The sequence below is a fragment of the Castor canadensis genome, chromosome 17 (genome assembly GCF_047511655.1).
Source record: "Castor canadensis chromosome 17, mCasCan1.hap1v2, whole genome shotgun sequence".
NCBI lineage: Eukaryota > Metazoa > Chordata > Mammalia > Rodentia > Castoridae > Castor > Castor canadensis.
In genome coordinates, this window is record NC_133402.1 from 52,091,171 (window position 1) to 52,104,896 (window position 13,726).

General features: G+C 43.3%; 1 protein-coding gene across 1 annotated transcript in view; it reads left to right on the forward strand.

Annotated features, from left to right (window-relative positions):
• The first annotated feature begins 712 nt into the window (after positions 1-712).
• Positions 713-13,726, forward strand: part of Col6a5 (collagen type VI alpha 5 chain) — a 107,134-nt gene continuing 94,120 nt past the window's right edge. The window contains exon 1 of the mRNA XM_074059245.1: positions 713-1,007. The gene's annotated coding sequence lies outside the window, so the exon portion shown is untranslated. The remainder of the gene's footprint in view (positions 1,008-13,726) is intronic.

Here is a 13,726-nt window from a genome sequence, read left to right on the forward strand (position 1 = left end):
AATAAATTAAAAACCCAGTTTGCACTCCTTCTTTAAAATAGAAAACAATAATTCAAGAAAGAATAACTCAAGAATTGACAGTCTTCATTCAATTTCCATCTTGTCATCCTTCCAACCCCATTCTTTATGGTACATACTTGGAAACTTACTAACTAACTTCAGAAGCAATCCCAGAATCCAGAAGCCTGGTGCTCTGGAGGTCCTTGCTGAGCAAGGGTGAACCTCCTTTCCCTCTCCCCTTCTCCCCCATCTCTCACATTTCCTCTTGGTCGTTCAATAAACTTCCATCAATGAAAGTAATATAAAATGTCTCAAGCGCAGTGAGTACATGTGCATGAAAATCAGATATAAAGCCCCAAGCCATTCATGTAGGGATAGCCCCAGCCTTCCAAGTTCATCACCAAGACCTGGTATATGTTGCCAGCTTCATTTCCTCACCCTGTCCTTCCCTGATAGAGCTTGTGCCCCCTTTTGCATTCAAGTGCCAATTACTTTCTTACTCCTGCCTCCCTTGGGACCTTGCCCATGTTTGGAGATTTTTTTCTGGTTCCTTGCCGGCTGGTTCTGAGGAATTGTAAACCTTGGAGCCAAATGGGACTCTCCAGCCCCTAGCCACAGTGACCTCAGTTAGCTGCATAGATTACTCTGGATTTCTGAGAAACCCAGCTCTCCCAAGATCATCTGACAGCCAGGGATTTGCTGAAACCGTCTGTGAGATAGTGTGACAAAGCCAGCGAGCAGCTGGAGGTCTCTGGACACTCATTAAAATCTGCAAGGAGTTAAAAGTCCCCAGGAGAGCCAGGCCAAGGGCACGAGTCAGTGTGGGCTTAAAAGAGCCGCCAGTGCACGCAGGACACTCACTGGGCTCCCCTCACTCCACACCTGCAGCTGCAGCTCCCTCTGCTCCCTACCTGCTGCTGTGTCTCCTGCGAGCTCCACCTGAGCCCTCTGGACAGCTGGGGGAGGACTTCAGGGTCTTAAGTGTCCCCAGACCCTGGGAAATCTCGGTGAGTGTGGGGTGCAGGGCTTGGGGCGGGTATGGGAGTCGAGGTCAGAGTATAGGTGTGAGTAAGAGTCTCTCTCTGGTGACTCTGCATCCCTCCAGCACCCCCAAAATGCAGGCTCTGGGAATTTTGCCAATGGTTGAGATTTAAGATTCTGGAAGGTTGGACTGTGAGGTGGAAAAGACCTTGGAGCAGTGCTGTTCACAGTGTGGTCCAAAGACCCCAGTATCCCCATCCTCTGGAAATTTGTTAGAAATGCAAATTTTTGGCTCCCACCCCAGACCTGCTGGGAATGGGAATCAAGAGTGTGTGTTTCAAGTCCTCCAGGAGATTCTAAATTAGTCTTAGAGGTCATTTAGTCTAACAGTTGGGCCTCTAATGCTAACGTGGGAGCCTCCCCCGCTACACAAGTAAACAGCAATAAACAGCAAAGAAGCAGACAGTAAGCCTTAAGGCATGAGATACTGGGGTGTCCGCCAAGCTCTTTGAAACACTGGTGGTTTTTGGGGATCGCTATTCCGTCTCTAACTGAAAACTGAGATCTGGGGGAATTGAGCCCATGGATGAACACACATTTGTGTTTCTACCATGCGCCAGACTCCACGCGGGTTCTTTCAGGACCTCAGGGAGTTACAGACTCTCAGTTCCTCACACTGAGGCATGCTAGTTGGTGAACCAGGCTCTTTGTTCTTTGGTGTGGTGTTTTATAACTCACATGGATTCGATTTTCTGAATTCATCTATTCCTTCTGGAGTTAATTTTTGTGGTTGTGGTTGCTGTTAATTCAGAGTGCCAGTTTAGATATTTTGTAAGAGATATATTTATTTTATGAATTCTGAACAAAAAATCCTGAGGAGAAGTTCACACCCACAGCAAGGCCTAGGTTTCAATCTTTGTAGTTAAGTTTATGGTACTCTAATTTACAGGTTGATTAGATTGGGATCCTGAGATTTCTTAGGAATTAACCCAGAAAAGTCAATTCTCCAAAATTCTGAATCATTCATTTCAAGTGAGGCTGCCTGTGATTGCTGAGAACCTGACTAATTAAATATTGCACGATAAAGGCACAAATATGGTTTGTTGTCAATTGTAGTCTTTCATATTTTTTTCCATTTGTGTGATTTAATTTAAATATAAAGTAAAAATCTATGGACTTATTCCAAAACTCTGATACAAATTTCTTTGCAGACATTTCTCAGCTTCTTTCTTCTCTTCAATGGGTGAATGAAGGATGTAGATTTGAACTCAGGGCCTTACACTTGCTTGGCAGTCGCTCCACCACTTGAGCCACTCTGCCAGCCCAGCTACAGAGTTTCAATATGGCACTTGGCATTATTATTTCAAAGTATTACCCAACCTGTCACATGGTAATGGCACTGAATCATTATTAACGTGTTAGGAAAGAGAAAATACTCATTGATATATAATTAAGTATGGATGTTTTGCATTGAAACATCTAAAAGGCTTGTTCATAGATTTCCAAAAGCTAATCACTGTTTTGTTTGAAAACAGCTTTGGTAATGTTGGTAAATTTGGGAGCTGTTGCTAGGACTGTTACACACCTGTGAAAATAGTTTGCCACTGTGACTATTGGGAATGAAGCTGCACACAGAGTGTGTTCACAAGCATTCAATGAACATAGGCTCAGGATCGATCTCTGATGAAGTGTAGGGTTACAACATATGTCACGTTTTCATGGTATTTCATGTGGTGATTTCCTCCTTCAAGTTCAAGTCACCTTCCAAAAGGGAAGCATATTCAACCCTGAAGCATTCACTCAGCACCCTCCATCTTGGAGAGCAGAGGGCACTCACTCACTTGGGATGTGTACTTTTCTTGGTATCACTTTGCTTTGAAGATGCCTCTGTCAATATGGTAGGATATCAGCCCCAGGTCTATTCTTGGCAGGTGTGAATGGAAGAGGAAGTGGACCCTGGGTAAAGCTGGACAGGAGGATCCAAGTGAGATGTGTGTCTACTCTTAGAGGAAGGGTTGGCTGCTTGTGTGTGCTGGTGGCCAGCATTTTTGTCACTCCTGTTCATCTCTGGTGCTCTGTGCTGCTGTCCTATGTTCTTCTGACCTGACTGGATTCCCCTCCTTCCAGCCATTCTTTGGAGGAACATACTGTAATTCAAGACCTGGTCTCTATTGGGGATTAAACTCAGGGCCTTGTACTTGCTAGGCAGGTGTTCTACTGTTTGAGTCACACCTCCAGCCTTATGCGAGGTATTTTGTCACAGGGATGAGGAAAATAACACAGAAAATTGGTATCAGAGAAGTGGAGTTGTTGCTGTAGCAAAACTGATCACATATTTCTTAAGCCTTTGGAACTGGTTTCTGGAAGGAATTTGGAAAAGTTGGGAGCTAGAGAAAGCCTAGTATGCTACAAGCAGAACTCATACCCTTGGTGAGAGTTCAGAAGATCAGAATGCTGGTGGGCATGTGGACAGTAAAGACTGTGTTCATGAACTTGCAGGTGGGAATGAGGACTCTTGGGAGTTGGATTAGAGGCCATTTGTGTGACATGCTGGCAAAGAAGTTTGCCACAGTATATCCATGCTCTAAGACTTTGCGGGAAGCTGAATTTAAAGGTGACAGACTAATTAACTTGGCAGAGGAAATTTAAAGGCAATCTAGCATTCTGGCTGTGGTATGGCTATTGCTAGCTGCTTTTAGCCAGACTTTCAGTGAAAATTGTGAGCAAGAAGTAGAGCAGAAAGACTTGAAAACTTGCAGTTTGATTGCAAAAGCTCATGTAACGTTGGAGTTGAGGAAGGCATGGTTTCCGAAGAAAAAGAAGCCAAGGACTTGGGCTATAGGAAAAATGCTTCAATGGCATCTCAGGATTTGGTTAACTCCCATCTATCTCAGGAATAAGGAAGTAAAGGTTTTTATCTCATTTGAAAGACTGCTTTGAGAAGAGAGCTCAGGGCTCCATTTTTGTACAAGGTTGCCTACAGACATGTTTTCTCTCCCTCAGCCATCTTCTGGTTCAGCTATCAGAGGCCATCATAACCATGGTCCAAGAGGGTCCTGCCTATTGCTTGAACTGGTAGCAGACCTTACTGTTGTCCGTATCATGCTGATTTTTATAGACTGTAAGAGTTACAGGATCATGGAGGCTTCCACCCAGATTTCAAAGGAAAGCCTGAGAGGCAAGACAATGTGTGTCAGGATCAGGATTTCTGTAGGCTGCCCCTGAAAGGGTGATGTAAGAAGCTGTGAAGGTGGAACCTAAGTTGCAGTGGCAACCCCAGGATGGTGGAGATGCCAGAATCGTGATGCATCTATTGAGGAAAGCTGCAGGCAGTGAGCAGAGGAAGTCTGAGAGAAAGATCCTATGGGCTGCAACCAGCAAGCCCATAGGGGTGGGATTGCCCAAGCCCTTTGAAGCTCAGATCACGCCAGCACAGTGCGCTCCAGATGGTGGCCATGGGCTTACAGGATTTAGTGTTTTTCCTGAAGGGTTTTGATCTTGCTTTGGTCCTATCCCTCCTTTCTATGTCTCCATTCCTCCCTTTTGGAATCTTGTTCACTCGTGCCATTGTATTTTGGAAGTATGTAAGTTATTTTTAGGCATTCACAGCTAAGAGTTTGACTTGAGTCTCAGAGGAGACTTTGCACTTGGGTTTTTGAACAATGTTAGAACTGTTAAGACTATGGGGACCCTTGGAGATGAACTATATGCATTTTGCATTGTGAGATGGCCATGGGCCAGGGGTGGAATGTTTTTGTTTGCATTTGAAACATTTCTCACAGACTCGTGTGTTGAAAGTTTGGTCCTTATCTGGTGGCTCTATTTTGGAAAGTGCTGGAGGTTTGGGAGGTAAAGCCTAGCTGGAGGAAGCTGGTTACGGGTGTCTGTCCTTGTGGGCTAGATCTTGCTCTGGCACCTTCCAGTCTCTGTCTCTGCTTTTTGGATGTAATGAGGTGTAACTAACTTTGTTCCTCCCTATCCTTCAGCCATGATGTTCTGCCTCACCATGGCCTAGAAGCAATGGAACTGGCCAACCATGGACTGAAACCTCTTAACATGAGCCCAAATAAATATTTCTTCCTTTTCAGTTGTTTATGTCAGGTATTTTATCACAGCAATCATAACGCTAACTAACACAGTGCAGAAAGATTACTTTCCTATTGAATCATACACCTTCTGCATATATTGTGTCAACTAACCCTGGCTACAAGGAGGTTTGGAAATGTGTTTTACAGCTGAACACATTGCCCTATCCATCAATATAGGAGTTCTCTTAATAAAGAAGGAAAGGATAGGGAATTTTGGAATAGTTGGTAGGCAACTGTAAGTCTGCAGCATTGATGCAAGACAACAATGTTTCTTTGGAGAATGGCAAGTGGCAATGGTTGCAGAGGGAAGTGTGTGTGTGTGTGTGTGTGTGTGTGTGTGTTAATATATAATGTGTGCATATGTGTGTATTGTAGAATAGAGGATGGTAGTGAGAATGTGACCATAGCAAGGCTTTAGGCAGCTGGATAGCTGAGGGCATTCAGGTGAAAAAGACAGTACCCCCCCAAACAGAAATACTTTGGGTATGAAATTTGAATAATAGTGTTATCTCTATTTAGGTCTTGAACCAGTTTATACAAATGGTTAGATTTAAATCCCATAGTAATTCTGAGAGGTAAAAAGGACAAATGGGATTATTCCATCTTATTCACGAGAAAGCTGAGACTCAGAATTATAAACCCTTGCCTGAGACCACATGCCCAGTTAGTTCAGACCCACTCTAGACCTTAGCTCTTCTAGTCCCTAGTCTATCTCTTTAGTGGAGACAGGGCAGACTGTGAAAGAAATGACACAATAAAGATAACTTTAAATTTTTCATTTTAACCATTGCAATAAGACAAGAAAAAATATTTGGAAAGAAGGAGGTATAGCCAGATTTTGCAAACATAAGTGTAATAATTTAGAGTCTGCCTACTTTGGTTCAGATCAGCCTTGTACCACCTACTGGCTGTGAGTCCTTTGGGTAACATCATTTTCTTCTGTCATCTGGGGGAATAGTAATATTCACTTCAGGGAAGTTGCAAAGATAAAGAACAAAGAGTAGTGACTGGCATGTAATAAGAAACACAGAAGTGCTTCCTGTTCTGAGCAGATTACAATGAAGAAATCAATCGAAAATTATTAAACCAAGGACTAGTCCATTAAGTTAGCTGACTATAAAATAAATCTAGAAAACCATAATCTCTTCTATAAAGTAGCAGCAAGCAGTTAAAATTCTGCTCTCAATAGTAATGAACTGTGAATATGGAAGTTATAGGACCAACTTATTGTCCCACAGAAAACCCAAACACCACTATGAGCCTTATTCCAAATATTTCCAATAAAAAAAGTGTTTGCATTCTGTAGACAAGAACACTGGATGATGATGAGATGAATCTAGACAGACGTGGATGCACACATCAGTGTCTTCAGGGGAGCTGTGTCCTTCCATGCCCTGTTCCCCCCGACATGTGGATTCTGATTGCAGGGGAGACACATGTAGTTGGAAAGCAATGTGTGTGGGCTTTCGCTCCTTGTTTAAGGGTAGGTCTCTTTGGGTTCACCAGAAACTGTTCACTTTCCATGTGGTATTTGTGTAAATCTGTGTCTGGGAGCTGCGTATAACTTCCCCAGACCTCAGTGTTAGCTCCTCCCATCAGCACCATGTCTTTGTTCCAGTGGGTGGGCCCAGGTCTGGGGTCCTCTTGTGGATACCCTGTACTGGAATGACACAGGCCATCTCAAGTGGGGCTCCTATGTCCCTTCCCAGTCTCATTCAGAACGTTCCCGCCAGACCTTCTAGAAGGTTCTGCTCTCCTATCCTGGCTACCAGGTGTACATTTCTTCCCTCCCTACTGAAGGGAAGGTCAGGCTGCTCCAAGCCATCAGCTTGCTTTCCAGGAGCACCAGTGGGGATGCTCCCCAAAAGGCCAAGTGCTTAAAGACAGTACTTTTACCTACCCTGCACTAGGGCCAGACACCATAACCCACACTGAATGTATCTTACCTGAGACCCGGACAATTAACTGAATCACTGAGGTAGTCATAAAACCCTCAGGGAGATTTCAGATTTCTTTAATAGCCTAATGGTTTAATATTTTGCTACCTTAAAATGCAGAAATAATAAAAATGAATCTGTGAATTTTTTTCACACAGCTAAGAACTTTAGTTTTAGTGGCTGTATGACATAGTTTTGTCTGCACTCAGTGGACATTTTAGAAATACATTTATAACACAGAAGTTTAAGCAATGTTAAGTTGCTGTTTAGTGTCATTTACAGATTATTTTTATTGAAACTGCAGACCTGAATGATTGCAGTTCAGAAATGCACAGGGGCTTAGTGACTCTCAGTCACGCATACCCACTCATGCACACGCACACCTCTCCTTACTAAAAACCTTGAGTGAGATGGAGGGAACCTACGTGATTAACAAGTTCACCTTCTTTGTGCCTGGAAGGAAGGGCTGGGGCAGCCAGGAGACACCTTCCCCCTTACCTGGGCCTTTCTCCATGCCTTAGTCTCTCCACCACATCTGCACACATGCCCCCTACCCAAAGATGGCTGTGACTCTCTTGCTGCTCACTGGTGGGGCTCCCATGGAGTTTTTTCTGTCTCAGAGGATTCTAAGCCATGTGAAAATTGTCCTGCTTTCTAGAGGGTGCAATGTGACCCTCCAACTTCAGAAGCTCAATCATTTATTGATTATTATTATTTAAAAAAATTTCCTGTTTACTCTCTTTAGAGAAATAAACAAGTTCCAGAAATTAAATATGTCTTTGTAACCTAGAATGTGTTAAATTTCTGAAACTATATTTTGTGGTTTCCTTAACACTTTTCCCATGTAGGGCTTCTCCCAAAATCCTGTGTCCCTTCCAGTGAAGAGCGGTGGATACACTCTGGGATCTGTCTCCTGTCCCCTGGAGCGTCCTCTCTTTTCCCTCCATACTGGTGACTCTGGTGGGAAGCAATAGAAGTACAAAATACTTATTTTTTTCAGAATTTAATGTGTGCTGTGGAATCTGTTGGCAAACCCTTCCTCCCATTTAAATTCTTCAGTTTTTTACTTGCTGGTGGTTTTTCTATTTTGCCTCCCATCCAAGAACTTTTAAAGAATTAGCACAGACACATTCTGTTGTTAAGCAAAATAGTGAACCACAGTAGGTGGTAGTGGTCATGTTTTTTCTCTGTTAGTAAGTTTTTCAGAATGTATGATGATAGTCACGAATGTACAAAGTGTTCAAATCCTGCTCTAGTTCATGTGGCCGTGTCTACATGATGACAAATTTTGCCAGGGAATAATGCTGTGTCTAGTGTCATTAATGCTAGTGTGCCTCTTCCCTTCAGTGTTGGCCCCAAACCTTCCTTTCCTTTTAGGTTTCGGGGAGGGGCATAGCAGCAGCAGTCATCAACCAATGGGATCTACTTAGTAGTAACAAGAATCCTAGTCTGACCACATCACAGCATGACTCCTTGGGGTCCTGTAGAGATGACCTCAGTTCCCCACTTCCCCCCTAAATGTTTGGTTCTTGTTAGAAGAAGATGGGGGAGCCTTCATGATGACTGGCAGTGGAGCTGAACTCTGAAGTGGGGATAAGGCCCAGGGGCAGCTGCTGTTGTTGGGAAGTCATTGCCACTTGTAGATCCAGCCTTAAATATTTTTCTGACACCCTAGTGAGAGCAGACCCTGCAACAAAGTGGATATGAGTCAGCACTGGGAGGAGACTAAATAATGAGAACAGTTTTACCAAAGATAAGGAAATACCACACAATGTCTGCATTTTACCATTGATTTCAGTGTACCCTTGGAAAACTGTAACAAAAACCCAGGATATTTTTGGAAATTGTGTGCTCTCTAGCAAATTTGTGTGAATTTCTATACAAGCACTGTTTTATGAGCCACATAAAATGTTATAAAGATAGAAAAAAAGAGAAGCATTTGTTACACATAGCACAAAGATTAAACATCATTCCAAAGTATCAGAGAACACTGCTTTTGTTATCCAGGGCTCCAAGGAAAGCAAGAGACCAAGCAAAGTGAAGGAAAATAAAACCATTAGGAAATTAGCTCCCAGATTAGAAGCAGTGAGATGTGAATCAACTTGTGGAAAATCAAGTTTCAGTTTAGCAGATGGCTTTGGGGAAAGCTGAATAGATTACAGAGTGCAAGGCTAATCGGTTGGCGAGTGTAGTAATAAAGGAACGGACAACAGAAGATCAGCATAGGACTAAGCTGATGATATTCTGAAGAAAAAAAGAACAGAAGGAACTGGAAATAAACATAAGATATATTTTAAAATTTCAACTATCATACATTTCAAGATGTGTTATTTATTTAAAAATAGCTTTTGGGGAACTAGAAACAATAACATATTAAATGAGTATGTCACAAAATATTGCTCAATTTGAGAAAGATTAAAATATTAAAAGGTGCATCTTTTAATTAAGGAAGTGTAGAGCCAGGCAAAAACTTGCCCAAAGTAAAAGAATATCTGAATTGACAGAAGTTTCAGAATATTCTAAAAATAATTAATGCCATTATGGTGCTATTTAAGGATAAAAGGTAAAATATTTAGACAAGAAAAGAAAAAGTAGAACAAAATGTTATCATTCGCTGGTAAATGGATGGAATTGGAGAACATCATTCTGAGTGAGGTTAGCCTGGCCCAAAAGACCAAAAATCGTATGTTCTCCCTCATATGTGGACATTAGAAAAAAAAAAAAAAGAAAAGAAAAAGTAAATTTTGCTAATCATGTAAGTTATTTCAGCAACAGCAGATTCCTTAAGACAGCTGCTCAATATAAGGAGCTTAGACAGAAAATGAAAAGAATGAAATTCAAGAATTCTATGACCACTGGCTGGGCACTGGTGGCTCACACCTATAAATCCTAGCTACTAGGAAAGGCAGCAATGAGGAAGATCATGGTTTGAAGCCAGCTGGGCAATAAGTTCACGAGACCCTATCTCGAAAATATCCAACATAAAAAATACTGGCAGACTAGCTCAAGTTGTAGAGCACCTGCCTAACAAGTGTGAGGTTCTGAGTTCAAACCCCAGTGATGCAAAAAAAAAAAAATTCTATAGCTTTAGGTTCAAACTATTTAATGAAGCAAGGATAGATGAGAAAGAAAACAAACTGACCTTGACAGACTGGATGGGCCTTTATTAAAAGCCTGAGAGGGGCACCAAATACGCCTGGATGAATCCAAAAGTAGGTGGCGCATGGTTGTGGTAAAGTGCGGTCCTTAAGTAGGGGGAGAGGAGGAAAAAAAAGGTCACTGGGTAGCTGGTTCCAGGAAGGGAGAACAGGTGTCATTTTGCAAGTTGTGCAATGGTTCAGAGGAGGAGAGGCATTTTGAGGTAGCCTCAAGGCGGTATTATTTGTTCAAGTTTTATTTATTTATTTTTTTTATTATTCATATGTGCATACAATGCTTGGGTCATTTCTCCCCCCTGCCCCCACCCCCTCCCTTACCACCCACCCTGCGCCCTCCCTCTCCCCCCACCCCCTTGATACCCAGTAGAAACTATTTTGCCCTTATCTCTAATTTTGTTGAAGAGAGAGTATAAGCAATAATAGGAAGGACCAAGGGTTTTTGCTGGTTGAGATAAGGATAGCTATACAGGGAGTTGACTCACATTAATTTCCTGTGCGTGTGTGTTACCTTCTAGGTTAATTCTTCTTGAACTAACCTTTTCTCTAGTTCCTGGTCCCCTTTTCCTATTGGCCTCAGTTGCTTTTAAGGTATCTGCTTTAGTTTCTCTGCATTGAGGGCAACACATGCTAACTAATTTTTTAGGTGTCTTACCTATCCTCATATCTCCCTTGTGTGCTCTTGCTTTTATCTTATGTTCAAGCCTTTTGTAACCTTCCATTATTCTTGACTCTAAAGGGATATAAGAAGGGTGGATGGCCTTATCATATTCTGGTTGCTTCCTGCTCTCCAAGGGGCACAGACGACACATGGGAATCCCTTAAAGTCTGGAGGAGGAGCTTGGTCTTGACTTGTTTGTGTGTTGTGGTCTGGGATATGGCAGTCACTTAATTGATCAAACTTAATTTGCAGAAGGCTAATAAAGCAAGGAAGAAAAGTTAATAGTAAAAAGATCACAATGAGAGGGCTGATAATGGGCTGGAGCCATGTGGGGAGGTTACCAAAGATAGTGAAGGATCTGGTGCTTTGTTGTCTCAAAAAATGAGTGATGAGTATGGGGGAGATTGAGGGATCAGTGGTGTAGGGTAAAGGGGAAGTAGGTGTGCCAGAATATGGGCTTCCGTCCAGTTAGAGAGCAGGAATATGTAAGCTTGATATCTGCAAATGAAAAATACCCCCTGTTTTAACTCCAGGCAGCTCCAGGATGTGATCTCAATGAGTTTTACCCAGTCTGTGTTGATCTCTCAGTGTTAGGAGCTGAAGATGGTGCTCAGATATGCCACTGTGAAGGATTGTACCTGTAGTGAGCTGGTGGAGATCACCAGTTTGCCAGTCTTCCTGTTTTTTGGTGGAGGAAAACACGGGTGTTGGAGGGAGTGGTGGGAAGTAACCTACAGTCTTGGGATAAGAATGGGTCTGGAAAGGAGAGAGCAAAGAAGGAGGTGGTCCAGACATCGGGAAGTACAGTAATAAAGAGCCATTGGGTGAACATGGCCCAGTGCAAATCCAGCACATTGACCAGGAGGGGTTAGTTTCAAATAATAATGATGCAGAGGAATTTAGGATAGGAAGCAATGGTGGCTGGTTGCGCATTGTTTGGTGAGAGTGAGCCACTTAGCAAGAAAATAGCTAAAGTATAAGGCAAAGGGAATAGAAGGTTATTTGGTCTGGGGTGTAGTAGAGGAAAGTTCCCTGGAGCTGTAAGTCCTCAAGCAAATCTAGGGTCTGTGAGATAGAAAGGCTGAGCAAAGGAGAGTAGAGGTTTTGAAGGTCAATACTAAGGTCTGTTAGGAATTGTGGAAAGTGGGGAATAGAGAACATTAGTTAGGGATTTCTTCATGTTCTGGGATGGATGGAAGCTGGGAGATCTTCAGGGAGATAGGACCTGTCAGGGTGGAGAGATATGAATGAGAGGGGTATAGTTTAAGTCTAGATCTGTGGACCCTTTCAATTTGGCTGCTGTGGGTGTGGCAAAGATAATTTTGCATGGGTCTGTCCACTTGGGTTTTAGGGAAGTGCTAGGAGAGATAGACTGAGTCACCTATTTTGATAGAGAAGAGGTCTCAGTGGAGAACAGAGGCTGGGGAAGGTGAGAATCTGAGTCGGCCCAAAGGGCAGCTCTGAGGAGCATTTGAAGCAGTGGTGGGGGCAGAGTGACTGGGGGAGAGGGTAGAAGCTGTGGTATGAGGAGAGGTTGCCCATAGAGAATGTCAAAGGGGCTGATTTGGAGGGGTTTCTTAGGCATGGCCTTTATTTTGAGGAGGGCTAAGGGCAGTAGCTTAATCCAATCTAGTTGGGTTTTGATGGCCAGTTTGGTTAGGGTGGTTTTTAAGGTCTGATTGGTGTTTTCCACCTTACCAGAAGATCATAGATAGTAGGGAATGTGGAATTTCTAAGGGATGTTTAGATATTGAGGGCTGTTAATGTAGGAAGCCAGACTTTTGAGGGAGATAGGATGGGTTTGGTTATCTCCTACACAGTAGGGTTGATGAGTGGGTGGTCTGGTTCAAGAGCCCTTGGGGAATCAGGGAGAGGCTTATGGAGTGGGTGTTCATCATCAGAGACTTCTTGTAAAAGAAACATGGTGGCAGAGGCAAGGGGGGGGCTGGAATGTAAAGGGAAGCTTCTAATTTATGGAGGAGGTCTCTCCTTAGGAGAGATATAGGGCACTGAGGCATGACAAGAAAGGACTGGGTCAGCGTGAGGAACCCAAACATGCATAGAATAGATGGAGTTATATGAGAATACTCAATTTTTCCTGAGATTTCCATAATGGGTTGGGGGCCCTTAGTTGAGAGACTGTGCCACTCGGTGAGAAGGGAAAAAGTTGCCCCAGAGTCAACCACAAAGGTGAATGATTGGCCGGCCACTTCCCCATAATCCTAGGCTCCCTGGATGCACTACTGTGAGCAGTGGGGGCGAGAGAGCCCAGGTCTCCTCATTCCAGAAGTTGAGTATAGGGGGAGGTTATTGGTTCCATAGGCTGAACCAAAGGCCGGGGTGTCTGGCCTTGGGGGCAGTCCATTTTCCAGTGCCCCCATTGTCTGCAGGTCAGACATGGCTTGGAGGGTGGCCTGGGGTTAGAGCACACCTTAGCCCAGTACCCTAGATTGTCACAGTGGAAGCATGCACTTGGGGTTGCCATAGGGGCTCAGTGGGATGGACTTGGGCTGGGAGCCTTATATGCTCTAGGGGCCTGGGATTTAAAGCTGAGGCCAACAGTTGATATTTGACCTTTAGATGTTTTTCCTTCTTCCATTTGGCCTCACCGTCCCTGTTATTAAAAACTCGGAAGGCAGTGTTTAGGAGGTACTGATGGGATGTTTGGGGTCCCTGTTCTAGCTTTTGGAGCTTTTCCCAGATATTTGGTGCTGATTGACTAATAAATTGAACATGTAAAAAGAGGATCTCCATGGGAGTAGTGAGGTCTAAGTTGGTGTACTTGGTGATGGCCTCAGTAAGGCGGACCATAAAAAGGGAGTGGTTTTCATCTGGTCTTTGTGTAATTTCTCTGATTTTTTTAGAAAAAGGGACATGGACTCTGACAGTACCTTCCACTCCCAC